Source organism: Leptonotus elevatus, chromosome 7, assembly GCF_054856555.1.
Source record: "Leptonotus elevatus isolate MCC_2025b chromosome 7, RoL_Lele_1.0, whole genome shotgun sequence".
NCBI classification, from domain to species: Eukaryota; Metazoa; Chordata; class Actinopteri; order Syngnathiformes; family Syngnathidae; genus Leptonotus; species Leptonotus elevatus.
In genome coordinates, this window is record NC_141245.1 from 20795110 (window position 1) to 20807397 (window position 12288).

Genomic DNA, 12288 nt, shown 5'->3' on the forward strand with positions numbered 1-12288 from the left:
TCCCTCGCATATTTTTAATTTTGCCTCGTTCAAGAAAAAACAAAAGAAACTCTGCTTCGTGTGGTGCTGTTTGCAGTGTTTATAGTGAAAGCGTAAAACTAAAATGATAAACACAAATGGTGGTCGGTCGAGCGTCCATCTTGTAGTTTGGTTTTCACTGAGAAATTCTAATTAAACTCTCCCTATAAAATGTAACTAGAAACTCTGACAATATATTGATAAAATACATCAACGTACAATATTACATAACGTGAGATTGCACATTATTGTTTTTGGTATTTATTTTAGACATGTAAATCAGGGGAGAGCGCGAACGCAGTCCCCCACTACCAGAAATTGTGCAGTCGAGATTCCCACATTTGGGGAATTCGCAGAGGTCAGCACAGCCGGAGTGCAATGGCTGAGCCTCACCCTGGGTGAACCACCTTCTTGATCATGGTATCTCCCCTGCCAGGTAAGTATGAGTTGGATGCGGCGCGAGCACGAGAGTCATTCACGCGCACACTATGTGAAGCGATGGTTTCATCTCACGTGAACAATCATACGGACACATCGGAACACATTGCACACATACGCAAATTTAAAAGGTAGTGTATGCAAATACACTAACACATATGCGTTCTATTTGAGTATTTGAAGTTGGAGTCGGGAGTCAGTGGCTTCCCATAATGCATAGCGGCATCAAGAGATGATAACCTATGATTGAACTGCGTCTATTCACTCATTAAAACATGCAACGTCTCAAATTGGAATAAAACAGAGAGAAATTACCCGACTACATTCAAAACAATAAACATAACCGTAATGAGGTGCGTGCGTGTGCGCGCGCGTGTGCGCGCGTGTGTGTGGCGGGGCGGAGGGGGGGGGGGGGTACCCAAGTAAAGCTTTTTTTACGTTACAAATAGACAACACATCCGGTTAGAAGTGTGTTGGATGTGCATCTAAAATGCTACTGCCACCTACAGGACCTCCATTCAAATGACAAGGCGTGTATACTGTCACGATCACAAAACTTTTAATAACATGACAACAAAAGTTGCACACAAAATAATTTCTTACTAAGATTAAACACTTTATTAGTTTTACCTTCTCCAATAAGGCTGGTGCGGCACCCACTGCACCGTAATGTTCATCAAAAATGCTCCTGTCACCTCATAATGTAACTATCACGTTTCTATTATTATACATACACGAATCAAAATATATTGCTGATATTCTGAGAGAATATATTAATAAATACATAAACGAACAACATTACATAACGTGAGATTGCAATTTTTTGATAATGTATTTATTTTAGACATGTAAATCAGGGGAGAGCGCGAACGCAGTCCCCCACTACCAGAAATTGTGCAGTCGAGATTCCCACATTTGGGGAATTCGCAGAGGTCAGCACAGCCGGAGTGCAATGGCTGAGCCTCACCCTGGGTGAACCACCTTCTTGATCATGGTATCTCCCCTGCCAGGTAAGTATGAGTTGGATGCGGCGCGAGCACGAGAGTCATTCACGCGCACACTATGTGAAGCGATGGTTTCATCTCACGTGAACAATCATACGGACACATCGGAACACATTGCACACATACGTAAATTTAAAAGGTAGTGTAAGCAAATACACTAACAAATATGCGTTCTATTTGAGTATTTGAAGTTGGAGTGGGGAGTCAGTGGCTTCCCATAATGCATAGCGGCATGAAGAGATGATATCATATTATTAAACTGCGTCTATTCACACTTTAAAACACGCAACGTCTCAAATTGGAATAAAACAGAGAGAAATTACCCGACTACATTCAAAACAATAAACATAACCGTAATGAGGTGCGTGCGTGCGTGCGGGGGGGTGCGTGTGTGTGTGTGTGTGGCGGGGCGGGGGGTACCCAAATAATGCTTTTTTTACGTCACAAACAGACAACACATCCGGTTAGGAGTGTGTTGGATGTGCATCTAAAATGCTACTGCCACCTACAGGACTTCCATTCAAATGACATGGCGTGTATACTGTCACGATCACAAAACTTTTAATAACATGGCAGCAATTGTTGCACACAAATGAATTTCTTACTAAGATTAAACACTTTATTAGTTTTACCTTCTCCAATAAGGCTGGTGTAGCACCGTAACGTTCATCTAAAATGCTCCTGTCTCATAATGCAAATATCACGTTTTTATTATTATACATACACGAATCATAAATTAATTTACTGATATTTCATAAATTAAGTATGGTCTAGAGGTTCAAGAGTTGTTGTTTTTTTCACAATTTTAGGGGGTGCACCGTTCCTGGAAGTACTGCAATACCAGGTCGATGCGTGGAGTGGACGGAGCAAGCCCCTATTCCATCTCCCAGTTCCAAAAATCAATTTAATATATGGTCCCCGGGTAGGGGACGTATCAGATATTAAACTGATAAGAACAGATTTTTTTCTTTTTCATGTTTTTATTGTCACTTTTCAATCAATTACAAATCACATTTCTCCAATATGGAGCATTCATTTTGTCTCAAATATGACATGTAAAAATAAAAACAAATGAAAAATGAAAAAAAAACATTCATATCTATTGTGCAGGAGCGTAGCACTGCATTACTAATTGGGACTTCATCCCACCCTCTCAAAAAGCACTTGTCCAGGACCTGCCGGGTCACCCTTTTTGCTCCTTCCCTCCTGGAGAGCCAGGCTGTCGCTGCCGAGACCTTCACAGTGTAGCTCCGGTTCCCTCCTCCGGGCGGGCACAGGCGACGCTTCTTGGTGGCTGTGTCCTTGGCCTGCCGCGTGCAGCTTCGATGGTCTCTGCAGCCATTCGGAGCACAGCCACGGGGGGGGTCTGCCTGTGCCTCCTTACCAGCAAGTTTCTGGAGGTCCACATGGCGTCTTTGATGGCGGCAAGGGTGAGCCAGTCTTTCGCAAACTCCTCTCGGGAACACTTGGCTTGGCTCACCCCATAGAGCACGTATTGTGCATTTAGGACCTCCCTTGCTGGCAAGTCCGGGAATTTTCTCAGGTGGCCGGCTGTTGCCCACAGGTCTACGGCAGCACTGCACTCCCAGAGGAGGTGCCTCACCGACTCCTGGGCGCCACAACCAGGTCGGGGGCAGGTTGAGTGCGCTGACATTCCTCGGGAGTGCATAACGGCCCTGACTGGGAGAATCTCGTGGGCCACCATCCACGACAGGTCCCGAAGTCTGTTTGGGAGGGCAGGATGGTTGGCGTTGCGCCAAACCGTTGTGGGCTTGCCGAATGCAAGCCCGCGCACTTGACTCGCTGTTTGCCGCTCCTGCACAATAGAGATGAGAGACTTGTGATTTTTCAAAATGTGACAATCTTCATTTTCCAATTTAAAATTTCTTAAAAATTTTGGGATAAAAGAATGTGCTGGTGGTAAATTAAAAGACACCGGAAGTCTTTGATCGCTGGGTATTAGTTTTAATTTACGGAGGTACGATCCCATCCAGAATCGTGTCATTGCTTGACTTTTGGGATTGCTGGATGGTCCCAGAGCATTTTGCAGATGGAGGGCCACATATCTGCTGCCCAAAAAGAGCTGGAGGTCCGGCACGCCTTTTCCACCCTTCTCTTTTGTTTTTTTCATCGTGTCCCTCCTCAGTCTTTCCCATTTAGAACCCCAGATAAAGTAAAAAATTGCACGGTCCAAATCTAAAAGTACATTTCTTTTTGGGATAAAAACTGAACCGATTAATAAAAGCAAGGGTAAAATTACTGCTTTTATTATTAAAATCTTCCCCTCTAAAGTCAACTCTCTCAGTCCCCAAAAGCCAAGTTTTTTTCTCACTTTCCCTACCACGTCGCCCCAGTTTGTATCCCCTCCCCCTCCCTTACTGAATTTAATCCCAAGTATTTTCTGGTCCGTTTGTATCTCCGTCAGGGGCAGTCCTGTCTTCTGTGTCGCGGTCCACGGTCCGTAAAACTGTGCTTGGGTCTTGTCTCTGTTGAGTTTAGAGCCAGACGCTCTTCCATACCAGTCAGTCAAGTCCAGGGTCCTTGTCACGGATAAAATGTCAGAACACAGGATGTTAATATCGTCCATATATAAAACACACTTTGTTGTGAGTCCCCCGCCCCCTGGAATACTCACCCCCTCGATCATTTTGTCCCTTCTCAAAATCTGTGCCAACGGTTCTATGCATAGAACATAGAGGAGGGCAGATAAGGGACAGCCCTGACGGACGCCGCAGTTAATTTGCACTGCTTTTGTCAAGTTCCCGTTGACCACAAATTTGCTGGTAATATCTCGATACAGCAGGCCCACCCACTCTAGATACCTTCCCGGGAAACCCCATTTTTGCAGTAGCCTAAAAAGGTACTGGTGCGAGATCCGATCAAAAGCCTTCTCAAAGTCTAAATTTAGGACTACTAGCCGCATATTTCTGTCTCTCGCATAACAGATGGTGTCACGAATCAGCATAAGGCTGTCCGTGATCTTCCTCCCCGCGATGGCACAGGTTTGGTCCGGGTCGATCAAATCCTGTAAAAACTCAGACATACGCATAGCTAAAAGTTTGCTAAAAAGTTTGCAATCAACATTTAAAAGTGTAATTGGACGCCAGTTGTTCAGGTCTGTTTTGTCTCCCTTCTTATGCAGTAAAGTGACTATCCCTATTCTAAAACTGTCTGGTAGTCGGTTTGTTTTGTCCAGTTCATTAAAAACAGTGAGTAAGTCTGGTGCTAAAATGTCCCAAAAAGTCAGGTAAAATTCCGAGCAGAGGCCATCCTCGCCCGGAGATTTTGCCTTCTTCAATTGTTTTACACATGTATTTAGTTCTTCAGGTGTAAAATCCTGTGTTAAAGGCCCATTGTCAGTCACTGTTTTTTCAATGAAGTTTAAAACCTCTACCATTATCTCCTCTTGGGTATCTTTACGCTCATACAGTTTTTGATAGTAAGTTTCCACTGCTTCAATTATTTCATTATTTGTTTCTGTAATAGTCCCGTTTTCTTTTTTTAGTTTAAAAATGCCCCCACCCTTGCTCATAATTTTTTTAAAGAAGTACCTTGTGCATTTTTCACCTTCTTCTATTTCCTTCTCTCTGCTCCTTAATAAAAACCCTTTGCTCTGAATATCTGCCATTGCTTTCATTTCTTTTTTGATCTCTTTAATTTCATCATTAAAATTTATCCCCTCTTGTGTCAGATTAAAATACCTTTGCAGTCTCTTTTGCATTGCCAGCATACATTTCATTTCCTTGATTTTCTTCTCTCTTCCTGCTTTTTTAAAAAAAGTCTGAGTCCTTACCTTCATCATTTCCCACCATTGTGCCCGTGATTTGTAAAGGTCTTGAAGGGTCTGCCAGTCCTTGTACCGCTCCCTGTACTGAGAGACCAAAGTCTCGTCCTCGAGCAGGGAGCAGTTCAATTTCCACAGACCTCTTCCAATAGTCACGCCAGAAGAAAGTGAAAGGGTGCAAGACAGTATTAGGTGATCTGAGAAAAAAACAGGAGTTAATCTAGCATCAATCTGTGTCCAACCCCGTGTAAATACGTAATCTATGCGAGAGGCTCTGGTGCCGTCACCACTAAACCAGGTGAAGCCCTCCTCTCTTGGATGCATGGTTTTAAAGCAGTCCTCTAATTTGAATACGCGGCACATGTCTTGCAATAAAACCGATGTTTTGTCAATTTTAAAATCCTCCCCAGCTCCCTTCCTATCCTTCCTATTTAAAACACAATTAAAATCACCTCCAATAATTAGTGGATTATGACCGAGCATGTGGGACTGCAAATTCTCTAAAATATCATACCTGTCATGCTTTTCATTAGAACCATAAATATTTAAAAGGCTAAAGTCCCGTTCTGTAAAAGTTAAATGTGCTAACAGTGCTCGTCCGTCTCTCACCACTGTGCTCCCCTTTAAAACAATCTGAGGATTATTTATTAAAATGGCCACTCCATCATTTCTATTTTCGTTTGAGCCACTCCATAGTGATGGATGTGGCCACATTTCCTCCCACTGTTTGTAATTTCTTAAAAAGGGTATGCCACATTCTTGGATTAAAAACAGATCAGATTTAAAAGTTTTTAGAAATGTTAAAACGCTCTGAGCTCTAATCTTTGACTTCACGCTTCTAACGTTAATAGTTGAGAAGGTGAGGGTCATAGGTATGATTAAAAATAAAAAAATAAAAACACAGATGGGGTTACAAAATTTTAAGAGAACATTATTTTAAAAAAAACAAGGCAGTCGCTAAGGTATTTCTCGAGAGCGTATTTCTTCCTTTACCTCAGCAAAAGGGGCAGAGCTAAAACACTGGTCGTCTGTCAGGGGCACTTGAGGTGGTGATCGCTCACGCAACCTTAAATTCATAGTGTTTCTGCTTTTTGGCGTTGATTGCAGTACTATGTTTAAAAAGGAGAGTTCATTTGGTGAATCCGAGGGGAAAACCCTGGTCTCCCCTACCTCGCTATCTGGGCTCCCGGGCCTTCCCCTCTTCTCCGTGGACAGGGGAGACTCAGAGGACCGTTGAGATGCAAGCCTTTTATTATTTTGAGCACAAGTGATCTGGGTGTCTTCACTGTCAGCCTCATGTGGACTGACTTCACTTGACTCGCTTGTGGGCATTTCTTGCAGCATCTCACTTTCCTCTGAGCTCTCGATTGGTGGGGCCGGCCTGCTCTCCTCCCCTTGCCCCTCCTCACCTGTCCCCTCTCCACCAATGACAGGATTTGGAGGGAAATTTGAATTTTCTTTGTGACATTCAATTTGTTTGTCAGCTTCATTTCCATTTCCTTGTGCCATTTCTTTTCCAGCCTTCAGTTTGTTGGCAAATGATTTTGGACAATTTCTGTAGAGGTGGTTAGTTTCCCCACAAAGATTGCACTTTCTGCCATTGGTACATTCTTCAAAAGTATGCCCAATTACTCTACATTTCCTACAAATTGTTTTCTCACACGCTTCCGCCAGGTGTCCATGCTCACCACACTTGCGGCAGAGCTTGGGCTGGCCCTGGTAATGTATGTAGCCCCGGTTTTCACCCAAGACTATCATTGGTGGGAGATGTTTCAGGCCCTGAAAGCCCTGGGGGTCCTGCCATTGTTGGATGGGTACCCGCCAGGCACAGTTCCAGATGCCGTCCTCATCCCTCACCTTCACAGCCTGGCCTTTAACCGTGCAATATCTACCCAGCCAAAAACAAATGTCTTCTGCATTCACTGTCTCATTAAACATTCTGACAATAACTGTTTTAGCAGCATTATCAGTCAGTTTTTCAACATTGAACACAGAGAACTGGGCTTTCACATTTTCAAAACGAGTCCAAAATTCACGAAGGTTCACAGCAGAGGTGAAACTCACATCAAATCCCTTACTAAAGGGCAAAGTTATAATACAATTTAAATCCTCAGCTTTAAATTTCAGGGTTTGTTGGACAAGCTTTCTGGAGAAGTCCAGCCTGGACATCCACAGAGGCTCACCACCATCCCTTTCCCGAAACATAAATCGAACACTGTGGTGCCTCCGCATGCCGGCATATGTAGCCGACATGTCGGAGACAACCACTTGGTCACAACTTCTCACGAACAAAAAAACAGTACACTCACCTTGGTCGTTCTCCTATAACACAAAGTTTAAACAACACAATAACAATACCCCTGCAAAGGCCGAGAAGCGATACCCGCAATGGGTCAGGGGCAAGAACTTAATTCCAGAGACTACAACTTTAAGTTGCGGTTGCACACATCGCCCGACACGCCAAACAACAACTACACAATTTAGAACGATAATGCGTCAACTGCGTTGTTTTCAACCTGCGCATCGAACGTGTTGAACATTAATGTAAACGCTTTCAGATGTTCGTGTGTTTGTGTATGTTTTGCGTCGCGTGCTTCACGTCGACCCAATAAAATTCGGCAATAAACTGAACTCCTGCCGTATGAGAATAGCTTACCAAACTGACGAAAATAATTAGTAATTTGCAATAACAATCGGTTGGTATAATGCTGTGGCTGAAACAGAGTAGCCGTTTGACCAACATTTTGACAAAATAGACACTATGCGGCTACTATTGACTACTTCCTTTTTCCTGCTTTTTGGCAAAATGATAGTAGCACTCGACCGCCATCAACGTAGTGGAGGTGAACTACACCCATTCATTAATTCGGTCGAGAACCAACGACAACTGCAACAATCGTTACATTACGCTCCGAGTATATGTGTGTGGAGCGATCTCACGCTGATGTTAATCTCATATTATCATTCACATATTTATCAGGGGAGAGCGCGAACGCAGTCCCCCACTACCAGAAATTGTGCAGTCGAGATTCCCACATTTGGGGAATTCGCAGAGGTCAGCACAGCCGGAGTGCAATGGCTGAGCCTCACCCTGGGTGAACCACCTTCTTGATCATGGTATCTCCCCTGCCAGGTAAGTATGAGTTGTACAGATCACCAACGCTGAGGTCTTTAGCACACACACCATCTTCAGTCATGTTCTCTTTTTGTACACAGGTGAAAATTCTAACACACACACATGCAACGCTGGATGCGGAAGGACTCGCACACCCGTTATTAACCAGTTATTAACATTAACTAAACAATTGTCAAATTAGGGTTTAAGAATCTGCGAAAACCTTCCCATAATGCATTGCTCCTTAACTCACAGTCCTATCTCCACGCCTTTACACCCACGCTTGCTTTGTCCTTGTCAGTAACAACATATCGATAAATTACCGCTGCTGACATCTAGTGGTATGTAGCAAACACTACACTCTTCAACAACAATGACTTTTTATTGTACTCATACAATTATGTATGTATTATTATTAATATAAGGCCATACATTGTAAATATTAAATAAACATTTCTGGGGGAAATTCAAGGTAAATATTCGTTGTAACATTTATGCTCCCCTCCTGTTGTTATAGCAGGCGTTAGACAACCCAAACACAAAATCATTGGCAAAGAAATACAAGACTTCCGCTTAATCGATCAAATATCGAAAGAATTTGACTTGACAATTTTAGGGGGTGCACCGTTCCTGGAAGTACTGCAATACCAGGTCGATGCGTGGAGTGGACGGAGCAAGCCCCTATTCCATCTCCCAGTTCCAAAAATCAATTTAATATATGGTCCCCGGATAGGGGACGTATCAGATATTAAACTGATAAGAACAGATACTACACTTGATCTTAGCCAAAAGGCCGAGAAGCGATAACCGTTAAACTGACACACGGGAAGATTTGACTTCCGACACGACGACCTAAAGTGACGGTGACAAACGTCAAATACACACAACAACACACATTTTCCACAAAACAACAACTAAACACACTGTAAATGATAACAGGACAGACGCACTGCGTTTCTGCCTTTAAATAATGCAACGATTGCTTCGAAAATGTAGAAGCGTTTGAAACACGTGACAGGCGTTGGTCCAATAGAAAAGCAGCAATACATTTATCTCCTTTAACGGCATCACACCGTTCGGACAAGAAAATAAGCAATTGAGTCATTTTCAATAATAATATTTACACAATGAATCATAATACAACAAGATCGTTGTTGTTTTTTAACCCCATAATGAAACCAGCGGGGACCTCGCTCGCAAGTCACGTGATACACGCCAGCCACATACAAAACGTATCTCATATAATCGCGCCAAACCAGTCACATATATACAACCAATGAAAAATGGGGTTTCGTTTGTAAAACGTTGTGGCGAAAAGCAGTTTAGCAGCGGCTGTTTGATCAACATTTGACCAAAAAAAAAAAGGGGTCGCGAAATCATCCAGCCCGCCTCGCCAAAATACTTCTCGTTTCCTGTTCGCCAACTGTCAAGTTACTGCTATAGCGCCACCAACGCAGCGGAGGCGAACTAGCAAACACATTAATGACTTGCAACAGCCGCTTTGCAAACACATTATTATGCTATAAAGTGGATAAAAAATACTGCGCAGTAAACATGCACTGCCCTTATAAGTGCAAAACCATGCATCTTCGCAACCAAGTGTCAATTAAGTTATGGTATTATCGAGTGCTTCGGTATGCATATCTTACCTGGTGTAAAATGACGTGTAGTCTCATTTTAACTCACTTAAAACCTCCCGACTTGTCACCTGAAGGACATTTTGTCAATTCACGGGCGACTTTCTGTCTGCAATAATATTTTTGAGTCAGTCTCGTGTCTGCGGCGAATATTCAAATTTGTAGCTGGTCGACTCTATACCTTTTTTTAAGTGACGTTCAGGGTCATCCAGGACGTCTCGGCGTTCTTACGTAAAATAAACTGCCCCAATAATACATTATTTTGAATAAATAAATCAAACATCTTTTTTTTTGCGTCATTTAAAATATTGAAGGACATCTCATACAAGAATGTATTTTTCTTTCCCGTGTGGCAATAGTACTCTGTTTAATTTAATTTTGTTATATGACTTTTATTGAATGATTAGTAATTTTTGCAGGTTTCTTTAAAACAAAAAAACGATTGGAAAAACTTTTATTTTGAAAAAAAATTGTAAAATAATTTTAAACAAAAATATTGACAAAATTACAAATTTTCAATGAAAATTTGAAGATTCCTTTTTGAAAATTGATTTTTTTTTTCCACATTAAAACCATTCTAGTACAACGGCATGAATTTTCAGGTGAGACTGTAACTTTATTCCCGTAAATGAAGTGATTTAATTTTGTATTGTGTGGTATGAATGAAGCAGTTTAGCAGAGCCAACAGAAACCGCAACTCAAAGCGTCTCGCTTACTTTTCCTGGAGCGGAGAGCTTCGGTTTCAGAGTTGCACAAAAACCACAAAGGGCAAATACAATAGAGCACCTCCTGTATTGTGTAGTTACATTAACAAAAGGCAGCACGGCGCACTAGTGGTTTCCATTTCTGCCTCACAGCCTTGAATCGGGAGAGACAAGAAATTGTTTGTCTAAATCATTTGTTTGTTTCTTTTTTTTGTGTGTGTGTGACGTTTTATCTGTGATGAAGGTGGAATTCAACACTTCTGCCGAACTGGTTATTAATTACACTGTACTTGTTGGCTAAGCTGCTACCGCTAATGCTAAGCTAACGGCGGTATTGTACTGTACTGTGTACAGTGTGCGTGCATGTGTGTGTCAAAGTTTGCCACCATTGAGTTGCGCGCTTAGAACACGCGCCTGCTGACATCTAATCCAAACAAAGCACTCAATTCTACTCCCCCCATGTTAGTGTATTTTGTATTGTTTCCCGCGGCTTATTGGACATGCTTTAGTCTAGTGTTCTAGGGTGAAATAAACTTCACATGTTTCTTGGGGCATTTATTCTTGTATTTTTTGTACATATTTTTGGGAGTATTTTACATTGTTCTTGAGTGAATTTTAGCGCGAGTGTGTCAGACTGTTGTTAGCATGTTTTTGTATGCAGTGACTCATCCTGACAACTTCATTTATGTTTAGATTACAGTTTTGTTTTACGGTTTAGGGTGAATTAGGTTTTTGGTTTAAGGGTCAGGGTTCTGTTTTAGGGGCGAGTGTTACCAGTGAGGATATTAACTCATTCACTGCCATTGACGGCCATAGACGTCAAAAATTAATTTGAACTATTTCTATTAGTTTAACATTTTTTCCACTTTTGTTAACAAAAGTATGAAAACCTAGAAAAAAAATATTGTACATTTAGAACAGATATAAAAATTTTGAATAATCGTGAGTTATCTAGTGAAGTCATGCGATTAATTACAAAAAAATTAATTGCCTGACGCCCCTAATTTTTAATCATCTTTTGTTCTTTTTTCAAAAGTAATTGTAATTCATTTTTTTATTTTTTATTATCTTTTATTTTTTTTAAAATAAGAAAAAGAAGAAAAGATTATTAAAAACGAGGGGCGTCAGGCGATTACATTTTTTATTTGATTAACCGTGAGTTAACTAGTGAAGTCATGCGATTAATTACGGAAAAAAATTCATCCCTGACGCTCCTAATTTGTAATAATCTTTTCTTCTTTCTTTCTTTTTTATTTTAATTTTTTTTTTTTTAATAATCTGTTCTTCTTCTTTTTTTAAGAAACAAATATTCAAATTCCAAGTAAGCAAAATAATGAAATGGGACAGAAAGAAGTACATTTTGTTTTGCCTGCCCCTGATCAACTAAAAAAACTCACAATTAATCACAAATTTTATATCTGTTCTAAATGTACAAACAAAAGTGGGAAAACATTTTAAACATATAGAAAAAGTTCAAATGAATTTTTGACGTCTATAGCCGTCGATGGCAGTGAATGAGTTAAGGATTAGGCCAATGTAAGGTTAGTGTTACCTTAAAAACTTTCCCCGAGTCATGTCTTGTTTCCTT

General features: G+C 41.3%; 5 non-coding genes across 5 annotated transcripts; all 5 read right to left on the bottom strand.

Moving 5' to 3' along the window:
* Nucleotides 1-298: 298 nt before the first annotated feature.
* Nucleotides 299-462, bottom strand: LOC147171446 (U1 spliceosomal RNA). Its single transcript, XR_015095682.1, has one exon. It is a non-coding gene; the product is annotated as a U1 spliceosomal RNA (small nuclear RNA).
* Nucleotides 463-1310: 848 nt separating this feature from the next.
* Nucleotides 1311-1474, bottom strand: LOC147171447 (U1 spliceosomal RNA). The gene has a single exon (XR_015095693.1). It is a non-coding gene; the product is annotated as a U1 spliceosomal RNA (small nuclear RNA).
* Nucleotides 1475-2267: 793 nt separating this feature from the next.
* Nucleotides 2268-2462, bottom strand: LOC147171448 (U2 spliceosomal RNA). Its single transcript, XR_015095702.1, has one exon. It is a non-coding gene; the product is annotated as a U2 spliceosomal RNA (small nuclear RNA).
* A 5759-nt stretch (nucleotides 2463-8221) lies between these two features.
* LOC147171449 (U1 spliceosomal RNA) lies at nucleotides 8222-8385 on the bottom strand. The gene has a single exon (XR_015095704.1). It is a non-coding gene; the product is annotated as a U1 spliceosomal RNA (small nuclear RNA).
* Nucleotides 8386-8973: 588 nt separating this feature from the next.
* LOC147171450 (U2 spliceosomal RNA) lies at nucleotides 8974-9164 on the bottom strand. Its single transcript, XR_015095692.1, has one exon. It is a non-coding gene; the product is annotated as a U2 spliceosomal RNA (small nuclear RNA).
* Between the last annotated feature and the right edge of the window lie 3124 nt (nucleotides 9165-12288).